Source organism: Myotis brandtii, unplaced genomic scaffold (assembly GCF_000412655.1).
Source record: "Myotis brandtii unplaced genomic scaffold, ASM41265v1 scaffold731, whole genome shotgun sequence".
Lineage (NCBI taxonomy): Eukaryota > Metazoa > Chordata > Mammalia > Chiroptera > Vespertilionidae > Myotis > Myotis brandtii.
Genome location: NW_005370895.1, coordinates 1,822,785 through 1,827,446, shown reverse-complemented (window position 1 = coordinate 1,827,446; position 4,662 = coordinate 1,822,785).

Sequence of the window (4,662 nt, the reverse complement as noted above, 5' to 3'; positions counted from 1 at the left end):
GGGGGCAATGGGGGGATAAGGACACATATGTAATGCCTTAATCAATAAAAAAATAGAGGTGGGGGAGGGTGCAAGGAAACTGACCTAGTGTGCAGTGAAGGTGGAGGCTACCGAGTGCTGATAAATTGCAAAGAGGCACGTATTCAGGACTTTTCTTCTGGTTCCACCCCCGTATCAGCTATATGGTATGGGCCAGGGACATAGTCCAGGTTGGTTAAACCTCTGCTTCTCAAACAGGTACATGCATATGAATCACCCAGCAATCATTTGACTGGGGAGGGCCTGAGATTCTGCATTTCTATCAGACTCCCGGGAGATGCTCATGCTGCCAGCCCATGGACCACACTGTGAGTAGCAAAGAGCTAACTGATAGCTCTGCGGTGACAGTCTATTGCAACATGAAAGCAATGCGGAAATGAAGACAAGATACATGACCTCACATTCAAGGGCCCATCTGAATGAGTGGGAAGCTTGAATAAGAAAACTTTAATTAAAAGGGGGAAAAGGAGGAAGGAAGGAAGGAAGGAAGGATTTTTTATATATATTTTTAATTGATTTCAGAGAGGAAGGGAGAGAGATAGAAACATCAATCATGAGAGAGAATCATGATTGGCTGCCTCCTACACTCCCCACACTGGGGATTGAGCCTGCAACCCAGACATGTGCCCTGACCTCCTAGTTCATGGCCAATACTCAACTACTGAGCCACACCGGCTAGGCGACTTCTGAAGGCAATATAGTAAAAGCCAACAAGAATTAGAATTTTGCCAAATAGAGATTGGCCCTATTGAACTTGAATAAACACATTTACATCATTTGAAATTAGCCAACTGTGTCTCAGATGGAGGCTGCTAAAGTATTTGGAAAAGATTTTTTTTTTTATGAGCGTGTTGAAATCTCTCTACCTGAATTTTGTTTACATATTAAATTTGCTTAGCAGATCCAAAGGCAAAGACTAATCCCTATCAAAATAACCGAGTTTCCTTCTGAATGGAACTAATGGCATGCGAACCATTCAATCCAGCCCATCAAACACCTGAACATTCTGCAGGTACTAAGCAGCCTCTTTGGTCCTGGAGATAAAGAGAAGGAAGACACTGACCCATGTTCTCAGGAGCTCAGGCTCTAACAGTGGAGACAGACCATTGAGCCCTCCCATGATCTGAGCCGGTGGTAAGCACGGGGACTTCAGAACACAGAGGAGGGACCCACTCTCAGCCCTGAGAGAAAGAAGAGAGCTCAGTGGGTAGGGATAAATCAGGAAAGGCATCCTGGAGTAGGTGAGTTGAGTGCTGTCCTGCTTGTGTAGTTGGGAAACAGCCTTCCCGATGTTCATCCTTCACATTCCCAAAACTAAGTGGAGGAAGATGGGCAGCCTGAAGCCCGAGGAGCAGCCTCTGGAGTCCTCTGGCCTCCATAGTCATGAAGGAAGTCTTCGGTTCCTCGGCTCCTTTGCCACTCCTTCCTCCCATGGCCAGTAGGGGGCAGGGACAATGGCCCAGAGCAAAAAGTCTTCCGGGAATTGCATTGAAATTATAATAATGTACTGTATGCATTAGCATCTCCTTAGCATCCTTTGCCAGCAGAGAGGGTATAAATAATATATTGGTTCTGCTCTAGAATATCTAAGAGAGTGGTCCAAACTTCCTGGTAGAAGGGGCAGCTGGGGAGGCTAAGGGAGAGCACTGGCTCTCAGACTGCAGTCTTCCTTCCCAGTCAACAGTGCCACTCTGATGGAAGAGAGCAAAGCGATGCATCACTTTCCCTTTTAAAAAAAATATACATTTTTAAAATTGATTTCAGAGAGGAAGAGGGAAAGAGGTAGAAACATCAAGGATGAAAGATGTCCAGGATATAGTATTACAATCCACCCTCTGGCCTCAGATTGCCTACGTTTCTAACTCATGCAAAATACACTCGCCCCTCAAAATCTCATCTCTACCACAGCTGGCTCGAGGCTCAGGATCTCACTATCAGTGAGGTTAGGGAGTGGCTGAGGCTTCTGAGTTCAAAGAGAGCCGCAAAGCATCCCGCTCACTGAGAAGTTGGGTATATGTCCCCTTCCCTTAAGTCTGGGGATGGCAAGCTCTGTCAACTATGTTGACAAATAGAAAATGACAAAGGGACACTATTCCAGTTTCCAGGCCTGGACCTTAAGAGACCAGTGGTTTCCACTTCCTGTCTCTTGACCACTTGCTCTAGGCCTGAGCGGCCATGAAGTCCAGCAACCCTGAGGCACCATGCTGGAGGGGCATGTACAGGTGTCCCTGTCAATAGTCACCACCGAGTGCATCATAGAATGAGGTCATTACCAAGCAAATACTTTGACTTGATTGGTCCTGGGCTTGAATCCTGGACACTTCTTAGCTTTGTGACTTTAGGCGAGTTACTTAATGTCTCCGCCTCAGTTTTCCCATCTGGAAAGAGAAGAGAGTAGTAACTACTATTGATTCCCTATTCCATTCCATTCTCACCCCCTCCTCTGATGGTCCAATCTTCCTGGCGATGGAAGAGGAGAGGGGGGTCTAAGCCCCAGGCTGATGTGGTGACCCCAAGCCCTCCCTGCTGGAAGAGTTGAGTAGCTACCATTGCCTGAGCCTGAGGTTTCCCCATTACCACCCCCCCCAACTTGACAATTTTGAAAAGAGCAGGGGAGTCAATGAGGATATACAACCATGGAGATTTAATTTACACAGAATGGTTTCACCAAAATTTCTTTTAAAAAATATCTTTTGATTTTTTTTAGAGAGAGAGGTAGAGAGAGGGAGAGAGAGAGAGTGCAAAACATCAGTTGGCTGCCTTCTGCATGCCCCCTACCAGGAATTGAATTGGCAACCCTACGGCACACGGGACAACGCCCAACCAACTGAGCTACATGGGCCAGGGCACCAAAATTTCTGACATCTCTAGCATGCATGCTCAAGGCCACCGCTCTACAGGTAACCCCGACTCTCCCTCTAGTCCTCTCCCTCTAGTCCTTTGCAGCACCCACCCTAGAGCCCTCCGCCTCTCCCAGGTTCCTCCCTCAACCCCAGCCCACCACCCCCAGATGAAGCAAGCTGGACCTGACGATCGTTCCGCCTCTGATGACCATTTTCTTCATTTGCCTGTTTTTCCTTCTTTCTCACAATAATGTCAATATCAGAAGGAGGTTGTCAGGGCAACCCTGAGTGGAGGCGGGAAGTCCATCCTTGACCGAAAACCTTAAGTCTGTTGGTTAAACACCCACTGAATTCTCGGCTGCCTCTGTTTCCTGGTAACAAGAATATAAAAATTAAATGCTTTTTCTCTTTTTTTCTCTCCCTCTAATAACCTCTCTCTCTCCCTCTCTCCCTCTCTCTCTCTCTCTCTCTCTCTCCCTCTCTCTCTCCCTCTCTCTTCTCTCTCTCTCTCTGCACAAAGTCCACCTGACCTGTGTTCATTCTCCTGAATTTACTGGCTGTAATTAATTCTCTTTCTACTAACTAACCTTGATACCGTTTCTCCCTAACTCACTAGTTCGAGACCCTCCAATACCCTCTCTGATCAAGGCTGCCCGGCTGGGGCAGGGGTCAGATGAGGCCACGCACCAGGAGGGCAGGGTTATGTGGTTGACACGTCGTCAGGGCTGGTGGTGTTACCCTTTTATTAACAGCCCCTGTCTCCCTGGCCTGTATCCTCTCCATCACAGCACTAGAGGCTGGTGCTCAGAGTTGCCACCACTGTGTTATGATACCATTTAAATGACAAGGAGTAAGTCTGGAGAGAAATATTTCAGAGTATCAGACAGAAATGAAGCCTAAAAGATGAGGTCATCATTTTTATATTTTTCTGAATTTCCTGAAGTTTTTTGTTGTTTTTTTTTTTTTACAATGAGCATATATTACTTTTAAAAAATCTTTTTTTTTGGGAAATAATTATAGATTTATAAGAAGTTGAAAACAATAGTACAGAGAGGTCCCATGTACCCCCTACCCAGGCATGTATTACTTTTATAATAAGTAAAAATAAAAATACTTCTACACACACAGGAACCAATTTGAGAGAGTTCCCAATGGCTAAATCTGAGATGATTTGAGCAACAAATAATCATAGGAATGGATTGCAACCCACAGGGAAAAGATCCATGAGTCTGTATTGGTGTAAATGAGGAGGAGAAGGGACAGTTCTTTACAGAAGAATTCCAATTACCAAATGTAGGAGGAATGAGAGAAATGGGAAATCAGAAGTCGGCAAACAGCACAGTAATAATTGTCCAAACCGTGGAAGGTCTTCATATGGTTCCTCAGGCGGTTTTGGATCCAGCACCCAGTTGCATTTGGCTGTAGCCAATTCCATAATATCTTCTTGCCTGCTTTGCTCCCCCCCTTCCTCATTCCTGCTCCCCAGAATGTTTCTCAATAAATACGTGCACAGAAAGCTTTGTCTCAGATCTGCTTCCTGGGGAACCAGGCTGAGACAAGCATCACAACCTCAGAATAAAATGTCTTTACAGGGACAGAGGCTGCAAGGACAATCACCAATATGACGGCAGTGGCTGTGTTAGGGTGCCAGGGATTACAACTGATTTTCTTTTCCCTATTTTAAACGTTTTCTAAAATGAGGCTTTACTTTTACAATCAAGAAGCTTACACTTTAAAAAAAAAAAACATTTTGAAAGTCATTGTCAGAAACGGTACTGAA